The 13,912-nt window shown below is 35.6% G+C and overlaps 1 protein-coding gene across 1 annotated transcript in view; it reads left to right on the forward strand.

The window, feature by feature from the left end:
- The first annotated feature begins 925 nt into the window (after window positions 1–925).
- LOC140165847 (uncharacterized) overlaps window positions 926–13,912 on the forward strand; it is a 52,978-nt gene continuing 39,991 nt past the window's right edge. The window contains 1 exon segment of the mRNA XM_072189177.1: window positions 926–988. The gene's annotated coding sequence lies outside the window, so the exon portion shown is untranslated.

A 13,912-nucleotide genomic window follows, 5' to 3' on the forward strand; every position in this document is an offset into this window, starting at 1 on the left:
GAACTGGACCAAATACATATTGCCCATTACATCTTAAAGTCATAATGTACGATCTTTTTTCAGAATTACCTTTATTTTTTTCAAAACCGATTTTTTGGCATATTTGTAATACTTACACATGTTCTAACTTAAATCTATGAGCAAACTGTCAAATTCGTCCTATTTGTAGTAAAACGGGAAGATTTTCTGTTGGTCCGACATAAAGTCATATTATGACTTTTATGTCGGCCACGATCGCAAACCGTAGTCTCGTACAACACTAGCTTGGTTACGCTCCTTGCACATGTGGAGGGAGCGTAACCAAACTGGCCGCGTAGGAGACTAACTCTGAGGCCGCACTCGCTGTCCTAATTCCAAATAGTGCGAGATGTTTCGAGTGATAGAGGTGAAGTTTATGATGTTGTTTCTTTGCAAATTCCCAATGTTTTTCGCGTCCAAATGTATTGGGAACTTTCATAATGATTGCATATTATCATTTTAGAAGAAAAAAAGAAAAATCTAAAAATTTAAAAAGATCGTACATTAAGGCTTTAAGGACGTGAAGAATAATATATATGCCCCAGTATGATGTATCAAGTCGGATTTAAACGATGAATTGGTGTGACTTCGACACCATGATGTCAAACCAAGGATGACATCGCACATTATTCCACCCGCTACTGTGGAAGGCCGAAACACGGGTGCAAGTGCATTAGCATTCAGCTATGCATTGCCACCTATTTGAATGAGGAGATAGGTTATGATACGAATGCTCAGTGATACAATTTTTTAATACATTTCTACCAATACTGAAAAATGTTATATCCTGATCAGAATGATTGACTTAATGTAGGTTTGATGCATTAAAGAATCGTGGTGGCTCAAAACTTTTTTGTCAGACAGGTGGACAATATTTTAATTTGTTAAATGCATGCTTCTATTGTTTCAGATTATCACCAACTTAACTACATCAGCGTAGAGAGAGATGGTCTCGAAGCACTAACTTCAGGTAAGTTGTGGACGACATTTTGCATGGATCATGAATTGCATAGCAATATTATAGTAAGACTAGTATTAATATGCTTGAACGAGGATAGGAATATGAACGAGGTTAGCTAATCATGTAGATCATAGTAAATATTCTTCTGAAAATCAGCCATATTTAGTTGATTTTTTAGACCCCATTTCATTATGTAGAGATCATGATTTGCTATTAATTTTTATCCGATGGGCATTATTCGCAATAGGAGAAAAATACAAAACTGGACATTTAGAATTACAAACGAATAGTAATTTGAAGAGTGGAACGGAAATAGGTTTAGCAATTCGGCCGGAGATTTTTCACGTAATTAGTCAATCAATATGATCAATTGGCAATGTAGAAATCTACTTCTATTTTGGTCGACAGAGCTTTTTACAACCATTTTCAAAATGTCTGCCCACGAGTCATACAAAGGTGTTTATCATATCGTTGACTGCCGAATATTGATTCGTCTATTTGTTAAATTCATGTTGCGCAGCACCACGCGGCACCGCAACGTTAATTAACCCCTGTATACCACCGTGGTGCAGTGCCACGTGCGTGGACGATGGAAATGTTTCTATACAAAAACGAGTCTCTTATAAACCATCTAGTTTCCACCTCGATACACCTTAGCACACATTTTCGTCCAAGAGCTTCCAAGCAGAGAACAGCAAGCAGCAGTGAATTGTCTCCACCACAGTCTTTGATTACACTACACGGTTGAGTGCATAGCATCGTATGAGCTGTGGAGCTTCTAGCTGGAAAATGGGCCTCTGTAATTGGTTTTTATCGAAACCTCAAGTGTTCTTTTCATCCAATCAGATTTTTTTTTATATCAAACGCAATTCAATGTTGGTAAATCTGTTGAAAACTACCTATCCAAGCACACTTTTCAACTCAAGTGTTCCTTACAATATTTGTCAAATTTTATGTCATTGAATGAAAAAGCACACTTATATTGTCCATGCACTAGCGTCACTAGAATGAGCAATGGCCAATTCTCTTTAAATTGCAAATCTTGTGCAAAAAATTACTATTTTCGCCTGTTTTGTCATACGGTTGTAAATTCAATGAACTATGACTTAATTGCTAAAGAGCGCTTACAAATTGATATGCCCTGTTCGCCAATTCAAGAGAATTTATTCATAACATGAATTTAACAAGAGACTTATCGATATCCGGCAGTCTGCCAAACTCATAACCATAAGCTTGTCTTTTGGTCAGGACATCTCTACTCCAAACCTTTTTTTTGATATTCTATTGTCCCTGGTTTTACATAAACATTTTCATGTTTCGTACAGGCCTGTACCTTCTGCACATGACAAAATACCCATGATAACACTGACAACACGCCAAAGGCACTAATGTGCAATGTGTTACTTTATTTGGGCTATGCATAAAATAGATTTGCAAGCATATCTTCTTATTGTTAGCGGCTGATGTTGACACTTAGTCCAGAAATATAGAGTGTAAGCGTATTGTATAACAATTTATTTGAAAAGAGGATGACTTTCAATGGCTGCCTTTTTACCTACTTTGAGATGTTGAACACTGGCAAAATTAAGAATCAAAACCATATTTGGTAGAATTGTTTTCTGAGGTAGTCTCTTCTTCCTCCTCTTTCTCCTCCTCCTCCCCCTCTTCGTCTTCGTCTTCTTCTCCTTCCTCCTCCTTCGTCTTCTTCTTCTTCGTCTTTGTTTTGTTTACGTCTTCTTCTACTCCTCCTCCTTCTCCTTCTTTTCAGCTTTCTTTTTCTTCTTCTTCTTCTTCTTCTTCTGCTTCTTCTTCTTCTTCTTCTTCTTCACCATCATCATCATTCTTCTTTAATTTCTTCTTCTTCTTCTTCTTCCTTTTCAATATTTCTTCTTCTTCAAATTCTTTTTCAAATTCTTCTTCAAATTCATCTTCAAAATTCATCAGATTCTCTGCGTCTTTGTCTTCGTCTTCAAATTCTGCTCTTTTCTGCTTCTTCATATTCTTTAACAAACATTATTGAACATGTTGAAATCGTAAAAGGCAGCCGTCTTACTTGTCTATTAGTTTCTATTTTAGATTATCAAGTAAAAGCAGCGTTGATAATGGATTTAGGATTTATATTACTCTCACAAATATCAAGACTACTCCCTGAAGGTTTAAAATGTGGTTCAATATGGACCTCAATATTGTTATATTGCTAATTGATACAGATTCATTTTCTTTTGAATAAATTACATTAACAGTGAGTGCTTCTATAGGAGCACACTTTTAATTTGTAATTTGATGTTACATCGTCAAAATATAAAATTCAAGTCAATCTCATAAAAATGATTAAAAACGTGAGCACGTGAGAGGTGAGAAGTAATAGTAGGAGAGTGGGTGAGAGAGTGGGAGCGACAGAGATAAAATGCGTGTGTGACAGGAAGACAAATGGAAGACGAGAAGACAGACAGATTACAGACACAGTAGCTTGACGACTGTGACGTGATATGACAATAAGAGAAAACAGACGGACAGATTGATAACAAAACATGACAGAAAACCGGTAAAATACAGCGCAACAGAAGGGCGGTAAGACCGACAGAAATAGAATATCAAGTCATCACTATGGACCACAATGGCCTCATCCCAATGGCATAGTTCGATAACATCAATTAAACAATCATAGTGCAAAATTTGACCTCAAGTTTCAGAGTATCAGTTTTTGTACCCAAATTTGCAAAGGTCATTCAATGAATGTGCAACTGTATTGGGGTTAAAGAACTGTGCCTTGCTAGATGCGCATGTTGTGGATCCTAGTGCATGGTGATTTGAACTCGTAGTATTTATGTAAAAAGTGATGTTTTTCATACATTGATTTAGTCTCAAAATTTGTGTATGCAGAAAACCCTGCTAGCGAGCAGAACCAGACAAAACAACACAAACAACACATGGGGATACATAGACTAATAATCGTGACACAAATTTGCAAAAGTAAAGATGCCTAAAGTAACAATATATTGTAAGCACGTCCTAAATCCTTCTTATATCAAGGAATATCAATGTTTACATTTAACCTATCGATTTGTAGAGAAGAGAGAGAGAGAAAGAGATAATTTTAGCCGAACTCTCTATGAGGAGGAGGATCGTTGGCAAAATGTCTCCAGGTCAATATTACTTCGATGATATTTACCATGTAATACTAAACGGAGAACGCGACAATGAGCGATGAAAATAAAGTAAGATAATATTTTCTGAGGTGTTGGGCTATGTTTGTAGCACACTACGTCATAGTGTATTATAGAGTGAGTTTGGCAATCATTTGATATGATATGATGATTCAGGTGATTCACTCTACTTTTGATAGATGCAGTGGTTTGATAACTATACGTCTTATCATTCTGCATTCGTCAATATTTAGACGGGCGTACGATCGCGGCGTATGGGAATCGCAACCTAACGATCAGAACAGAACTTATTGACTTATGACTTATAATTGGAGACCGAATTAAAAAGACTAGTTTGCTTCTGACTTCTTGTCAACCAAACCAAAAATGCCGTACTGCGCAGGTCAGCAACCAATCACAATGCGCCGTTGTCCTGACGTCAGACGCAAACTAGTCTTTTAATACGGTCTTCAATTATAGGCACCGCGTCTTATTTGGTCCTGTAGCGCTATCGGTGCCACGATTGGTACCGATGACTCTTTCTATCGTACCCTGAACATTTGCATAGTGCTTTCGGGTTTTTTTAAAATGAAATATGATAACACTGTGCATATGTTGAATATTATGCTTGATACAATTTATTACATCACTAGGGTAAGACAAAAGGAGTCATCGGTACCTAACTGGACACCGATAGTGCTATAGGACCAAATATGACGTGGTGCCTTCCCAGCAAACACAAAACGTTTTCGACATCATTCGCAAAAGGTTATAAAAGGTTGTCAGAAAACGTTTAAATGTCGGGTTATATAAAGGGTATATTAAGAGTATAAAACGTTTTCATAACCTTAAAAACATCTTCTGATAATCTACTGCTCAGCAAACAAAAATGTTTTACAGAAAACGTTTAAATGTCGGGTTATATAAAGGGTATAAAAACGTTTTAATAACATTCCAAAAACATTCTTGAAAACTTAATACAAAACATTCTAAACAGAATGTTATTTTGGGGTTGAACAAATATTTTGCGAAAAATGTTTGCGAAAAATGTTTTCAATAACGTTTTAAAAACGTTTTCATGACCTTTATATAACCCGACATTTAAATGTTATTAAAAGGTTTTGAAAAAACAACATTTTAAGAACATTTCTGTGTTTGCTGGGTTCAAATATTTAAACATAATGTTATTTTTTGACACAATATTTGGCAAAAATGTTTGCAAAAATAGTTTACAATAACATTTTTTGAAAACATTTAAAAATATTGTTGTAGTGTGTTTTTCATACAAAACGTTTTAAAACGTTATCATGACCTTTATATAACCCGACATTTTAATGTTATTAAAACGTTTTTACCTAAACCAAAAGCCAAAATATAACTTATTTAAAACGTTTTTAAAGCGTTTTTGTGTTTGCTGGGTTATGATCAGTACCCTGCCTAGCAATTACAACTATACAAGACGTCAACAACCGTACTTTTGTTTCTTGATAGTACAAATCGATGGGACGAACAACACATAAACCTAAACACAAACCTAAAACGTCATGTACTGTACAGTGTAAAGAATTATTGGAAAACGCTCTCAAAAACAGTAAGGGCATGGAGTTTAATGGAGATCAGAAGCGATATTTGTTAAATGTCACTATTACGTAGGAAAAGGCACTCCATCCATTGAGTTAACATTTCTCAAACTTTCAGTATAAATATGGCCACTTTAAAGGTAAAGTATTACACTTCAAATGGTGAATAATTCAAAATAGAGGGCGTTGTTTTAATAATGAACCATAATTATGATCCCAAGTATTTGAATATTTGATCAACCCGTGGCAATGGGGGAGCCAATAGTTATTACCATGTTACGACGTGGGTAGTGTCTTTTGAATTTGCCTGGCGTTTATCAATTTCAAATACTGCCCTTTTCTTGGGGATGATATTTAAATACAAACGGCTCTGAACTGTACCCATAAATACCCAAACTGAAATAAATACCCAATCATTTATACTGTTTATTACTATTGTTTTTGTTTGTATATAGGAAGGTTAATGACTTAAGGGACAGCTTTAAAATTGCAGTGGTTGGGTCTGGCTTCTATTGTGCATAACAATATAACGTGATTACACCACGCGTTCTGCCAGTGCGCCGGCAGTCAACCGGCGGCTAGGCTTTGAAAGCATCCCTTATTAAATTGTGTTGTTTATATATGGCTCTGAGTTTCAAGTTCTAACAGTTCCGCTAACAATCATATCATCATGGCGAATAACACTCCCCAATTCTCTCTTAGGTACAGGTTTTCATTTCATATTGGATTTGTTAGATATAGGTTACTCTATATGGCATTTCTAGATCAACTGTGACTAAGTGTAACAGCGTGTTATTCTCCCAAGCTTTATCGATCCAATTCGGCAATCTTCAAGGGAGGACAACTTTGATGTGAAAAGCTGCCTCCACATATCACGTGTTATTGAGTAGACGTCATTTGGCTATGAATGAAACAGTCACTTTGTTAGAATGTTCTAGATCATGGCTAACCAGTGTAAGCCGGTTTCATTTTGATATAAACAGACATGGAACTGCGTATTTGCATATGCATCAACATGATCAAGAAAATAGCAGCCCTCATTTATAATAATGTTCTAAAGAGATGCAGGAAAACGGACAAAAGGCAATCTAAGGACAATAAGAGATTTTCGCTATTAAGTCTTTTATAACTATTCCCACCAATTTACAGTGTTGTAACAGGTTATACCTTGTGACTTGAGGTAAAATGAGACAATTGACTTGACTTGAATAGAGCTTAAATAAGGCCAAATGACTTGACTCGACCTGTATTTATCGTGGTTTGTTACAATCCTGCCACCGACCTGGTTTCATAACTAAACTACCGTATATCGTCAATTTACATATGGCTCTAAACTGACTATAATAGTGCAGTTTATGATGACTATATTGACGCCCTCTGTTGGTCAAAATTACATTACGTTTACTCTTACTTCCTTGCCCTGCGGGGCCATTATATATTGGAACCACATTAGTTGCAAGTTCTCACTATGGGAGTGTCCGGCATCAGCCCTGCTGGGCTTGCGACCTTGATGTTTTTTAAGCCCTGACGGGCTGGGGCTCAGTATTTACAAAAATCATCAAGGGCGCAAGTCTGGCAGGGCTGAGACCAGAACCTTTTATAGTGAGGACTTGCAACTAATGGAGTTCCAATATATAATGGCCCGTAAGGTAATTAAAGCAAGATGAATGCATAATATTCTTACTCATTATTTTCCCTCGTTCTTCAGGCCATGTCCTTTATCGGGGGATAAATTATAGTATAAGCTTAATCGCTTGTTTGAGCGCTATTTTTACAAAGTTACATGCATATGCAATCCAAGTGCAAATGCGGCGATCAGAAATATATCAATATATTTGTGAGAGCGTTATAAATGACGCTGTTTAGGTGCTTTTCTTAAAATATTTTCTTTTCAACAAAATTTTATAAGCTTCTTTCCACTCAACCTGGTTGCAAAGTTGGTAACTTTTATATATATCACACTGAAGATGATATTTTATCGAAAGCTTTGTGTACAACTTTATTTAAAACCTGTGGTCTGTTAATTAGGTTGGAACTCGTATATATCTGTATATAACCACAGATATTGCGCTCACGAGATCCAGGCCCTTTCTCCGGCTTGTTGCTGTTGGTACTGTACCTTTTGTTTGTCTTTTATATGTCCATTTTCTTACATTTTCATAGTTTTTTACAACTTATTTTTGCTCATATCTCAATTTCCTTATTGCGGACTTTGATTGGATTGAATTTGGAACAGATCGTGTTAGGATACATTATTTCTGTGTAATTTACCTGAGTTTTGTTCAAAAGCGATTTGATCATTTTGATTGATTTAAGGAGACATGAATTCTTAAGAGGTACGGATCAGGAAATCGTGACATTTTATGGTCTGCGTCAAAAGATGAAATATATTACATCACAAAAATGCACATCATGTAAAAGTGTATTAAAAATTCCGACGTGTGAGTTATAAATGACAACTGACATCATGCATATTTTATCACACATTCTATTTTAAGCAAGTCAGCATAGAATTTTGAAGACAATTTGGTTTATTCATCATATGCTAATACCTTTCATACGGTCAAACCATTTCCATCATAATTATGCTAATACCTTGTGTTCTTCTGCATGTATAATTCATGATGATGTGTTTGATTTATGAATCAATGTTGTATTCAAGTCTATAACTGAATTAGTTCCGCTGCATGGTCTCGTGTTGCATTTTGAAATTACTTGTAAAAGTTACAAAAGTGACAAAAATGCGAGTTTTATAGTAACTTAATAGCGATGTTAGGTAACTATTTCAGCAACGAAAAAGTATTGCAACATCACTGAAAAGAGAAGACTTTGGCATTCTGTAAGTGGAACATTGTTCCAATATCCTGTCGAATTCTCATAACGTACTAGATATAGAATTTACTTGATATAGAATTTGTTTAAACTGCCAGTACCGCCAGGGAGCCGTCAGTCGACCGGCGGTTGGGCCTTGAAACCATCGCTTATTAAATTCTGCGTTTCAAATTTTAACGGTCACATCATGTCAAATAACATACCCAATTTCTCTTCTTAGGTGCATGTTTTCATTTCATATAGTAATTTAGATATAGGTATCATGGCATTTCTAGATCAACTGTGACTAAGTGTAACAGCGTGTTATTCTCCCAAGCTTTATCCAAAGAGGTTTTAAATAGAAATAGAGTCGCAATAGATTATATAATCTTTTGTTCGTTTGATGCCGATTAGAAGTTGCGACAGGCTATTCATAAAAGTGGTACCATTGTTTCGAATAAAGGGGTTCCGCCATTAAATTGGTCACTGACCCGACATCATATTAACGCTCTACACAACAGGCGAGTATCAATAAGTGACCACACTACAGTCATGTGTAAGGGCAGTCATGTGTAAAGTGGTACCATTGTACTCAATGTATCCCAAATGTGTGCTTGTGTGGGTCTGAAGACTATAAGGAGGCTTTAGCTGTCGATGCAATCATCTTTACCACCCACCTGACGATGGGTGTTTCATTTAAATAAATTGAATGCTCTTGGTGATCGATTACACATTAGAATGTATGAAGGCTGCCATTTCCAGTCCATATATCTATATTACACTATAATGGTAATCGCTATACGTATAGGGCCTACATGTAAGTATAAGTATAGGCCTATAAAGGTTGTTTTTAAGAAATTTCCATTTAATTTTATTTTAAGAAGGAGATTGGTATAGAAATAGTGGCGTACCCAAAGAGGGGAGGGGGTTGGGGAGGGACAGATTCACCTCTGTGAGAAGTCTTGGGAGGGGGGAGGGAGGAAGAGGGGAGGAGTGGATATGAAGAATGAGAATGAGGGCTGGAGGAAGGGATAATAAAGACAAGTAGATAAATAGAAATATAAGGAAAATTATGGGAATGAGAGAGGGAGGGTGAGAGGGGACAATGAGAGCGAGGGAGTGATAAAATGTAGGCCTAGGAAAGAATAAGTACAGAACAGAAAAGGGAAAAGAAAGGAATGATAAATACATTTAATAATAATTATTAGGCCTATATAATAACTAAACACATAACAGCACTGGGTAGCCATTCGACGATGTCAATGCCTTTATTCGTTACGTAATTACAACGCCCAGTCACATGTATTTCACACCTACCAAACACAACTCACCCAATTTCGCAAACTGGACGTTGAATGTACACTCTCATGAATATTGATTGGCAACATTTTCCAATATGTCAGCGCTCTAATCGGAAACAATAGAACAATAGACCCTGCAGAGCGTTGGCTTTATCGATCCAATTCGGCAATCTCCAGGGAGGACAACTTTGATGAGAAAACTTGCTTTATGTGTCACGTGTTATTGAGAATACGTCATTTGGTTATGAAAGAAACAATCGTTTTGCTAGACGTTCTAGATCATGGCCAACCAGAATAGCTGGTTTCATTGTGATATAAGAGGAGATATAAAAGGACATATATCGACAAGCACACCACTCCACGCCATACATAAATTCTCCCAGTCACATTTCCCCAATATGAAATTAAAAAAAGGTAAATTTTAATATTACTTCTATTAAAGTTTGGCAGAGGCGGGGTTCGAACTCACGGCGGACCACGCCGCTCTGGATATGCTCTATGAGCCTAGCGCCTTAGACCACTCGGCTACTTGTCTTGATGGAATCCATTTGAAACGTATTTGAAGATATAATCGCAACTTCAATATAGGCCTACCACGTGACAAGCAAAAGCAGAAAACGTACCATATTTTGGAATTTTATTTGCCTAAAAACATTAATGTGTATTAATAGCGCTCAATTGTTGTTAATCCGACAATAATAAATGATAAATGCGCGTCTATATGGACAATACATTATATCGATTTTGACATGTGCTTGCACGGTGTCAGTACATTAGCATGGTCAGTAAAATACTATAGAGGAACCTACCATTTTTCTTGTATACACGTTCGATGTTTTTATCAATTACATAAAAAATCCATTTTAGACCCCAAATGTTTCTTCGGGAAATAAAAGATTAGAATACCATAAAAACGAAACAGTAATCTTTTGCCGGGTCTAATGTTATTTATACATAGAATTTTTAACGTTTTTTCTATCCTTATTCTTGCTCAATTAAAAAAATATTTTGGCGTATATAAAATTGAAATAAAATTCTCTGCCTCATAAACGACCTCAAATATGCCACAATTGGGTATCACGAATAGTTATATATGATGTGCAGTTAATATTCATATTTTCTTTTATACAGAGGATGCTTCAGTTTTGACAGGAAAAATATTTTCTTGAAAACCCTCTCACTCGGTTATTTCAAAACAGTAACCACGCTTCCCTAGAATGTGCAATAATTTAGCATTAAAATTTTTCTTATTCTAACAGCAAGCGTTTCTAGAATGAATTATGGCGAAATGTGGTGTAATCGACAAGTCAGTGCCAAAAGTGGGTAGTGCAGTAGCTGCCATGTGTATAACTGCCATGTAGATAAGTACAATACACTGTGTGTGATTTGCCAAATGTTTACAAGGTTGCACTTACCACCCACTTCTGGCATGGGCAGTCGATATGTTCAGATCCAGCAAATATAGATAAAATATGGGAATACATATTTTGTCATTCACTTTCTTATATTGTAATTTACATTGTTTGTATACTAATGGTCGCGCTAGTTCAAGATGTGGCGAAAGTGAAAAGAAAAAGAAACACGTGAACTCACCAAATGTTCATTTACCTTTAGAAGTACTATGGCGGTGGTAGAAAGATTGAAAGATGGAAAAAAAAAACATTGTTCGTGCTAGGTACTCAAGAATCCATTTGCAAACTGCCATGGACAGGCAAATACATTCAAATATTTGTATTCAGCGTTACAAATGAACGATCCGGTGCTTTACTTAAAAATAGTTGTTTTTTTCAACAAAACTTTTCTTAAAAAAAAAAATTCTTTCCACTTAACCGGGCCACTAAATACGATGCAAAATTGTAATATTAAGAAGCATTGGACGATTTTATTTTTGTTTTGTTGTAACGTAAACAGGGGACTTGCCTTTAAAGTATGCTAGTGTAAGGCAAAAGAAGGATTTTCTAATTTGTTCTTCTGACTCGTACATCAGCTTTTTCTTTGCTCTTTAATATGCTTTTAATTAGGGGTAATTATGTATAATTAAGTAATCTAATATAGGTTATCATACTTGGATAATCATGTAAGCGTGCATGTATACATCATTTATACCGCGCACATAAAATCAGGCAATTTATTTTGGCGTACAAAATTTGTATTCATATTATACAGTGTGTATCAGGTTCAATTTCTAGGTACCTTGACGATAACGTCGTTCAAGTCCTTGTCAACATGGTCAAGTACATCGGCTGTTCAAACTAACAAGCCCGGTTCATGATGAGTTCAGATGCTTGAACATAGAACGTCGGATCATATTCACCCTCGAAGTTAAAGCGATAAAGCTGATTGCATGGGCAAAATTTAAATCATTTTAACATGTACATTATGTCATCTCCTAAATAATATTATTCTACAATTTTAATATTAGATATCGGATTAATTAATATTCAGATCACATACATTAAATATTAACCTTTTGCATAAATAATATACATGACATGATCTGATCAACTATAAGAAGAAAGTTGGACATTTGTAAAATTTGTTGCAAAGTTGTTACTTTTTATATGTCATTTATTTTAAAAGGTTTACCATTGTTTTTGCTCCTAATTTTTACCCATATCTCAATTTTATTATTGCCGACTTTGATCTTAATGGGTTTGGATCAGATCGTGTAATTTACAATACATTATTTCTGTGTACTTTCTCTGTGTTTTGTTCAAAAGCCATTTGATAATTTTGATTGATTTAAGGACACATGAATTTTTAAGAGGTAGGGATCAGGATATCGTGAAATTTTATGGCCTGCGTGGAATTATGAAATATATTACATCACAAAAATGCACATCATGTAAAAGTGTATTTAAATTCCGACGTGTAAGTTATAAAATGACAACTGACATCATGCATATTTCACCACACCATCTATTTTAAGCAAGTCAGCATAGAATTTTGAAGACAATTTGGTTTATTCATCATATGCTAATACCTTTCATACGTTCAAACCATTTCCATCATAATTATGCTAATACCTTGTGTTCTTCTTCATGTATAATTCATGATGATGTGTTTGATTTATGAATCAATGTTGTATTCAAGTCTATGACTGAATTAGTTCCGCTGCATGCTCCCGTGTTGCATTTTGTAAGCACTTACAATTTGGTAAAAATTTCAAAAGTGACAAAAATGCGAGTTTTATAGTAACTTAATAGCGATGTTAGGTAACTATTTCAGCAACGAAAAAGTATTGCAACATCACTGAAACGAGAAGACTTTGGCATTCTGTAAGTGGAACATTCATCCAATATCCTGTCGAATTCTCATAACGTACTAGCTATAGAATTTACTTGATATAGAATTTGTTTAAACTGCCAGTACCGCCAGGGAGCCGTCAGTCGACCGGCGGTTGGGCCTATGAAACCATCGCTTATTAAATTCAGCCTTTCAAATTTTAACGGTCACATCATGTCAAATAACATACCCAGTTTCTCTTCTTAGGTGCATGTTGTCATGATATAGTAATTTAGATATCATTTTAAATTTTTAAAAGGTTACTTTATATCATGGCATTTCTAGATCAACTGTGACTAAGTGTAACAGTGTGTTATTCTCCCAAGCTTTATCGATCCAATTCGGCAATCTTCAGGGAGGACAACTTTGATGAGAAAACTTGCTTGTTATTGAGAACACGTCATTTGGTTATGAAAGAAACAATCATTTTGCTAGACGTTCTAGATCATGGCCAACCAGAATAGCTGGTTTCATTGTGATATAAGAGGAGATATAAAAGGACATATATCGACATGTCAGTGCCAGAAGTGGGTAGTGCAGTAGCTGCCATGTGTAGCTGTCATGTAGATGAGTACAACACACTGTGTGTGAATTGCCAAATGTTTACAAGGTTGCACTTACCCACTTCTGGCAAGGGCAGTCGATATGTTCAGATCCAGCAAATATAGATAAAATATGGGAATACATATTTTGTCATTCACTTTCTTATATTGTAATTTACATTGTTTGTATACTAATGGTCGCGCTAGTTCAAGATGTGGCGAAAGTGAAAAGAAAAAGAAACACGTGAACTCACCAAATGTTCATTTA

Source organism: Amphiura filiformis, chromosome 12 (genome assembly GCF_039555335.1).
Source record: "Amphiura filiformis chromosome 12, Afil_fr2py, whole genome shotgun sequence".
Taxonomy (NCBI): Eukaryota; Metazoa; Echinodermata; class Ophiuroidea; order Amphilepidida; family Amphiuridae; genus Amphiura; species Amphiura filiformis.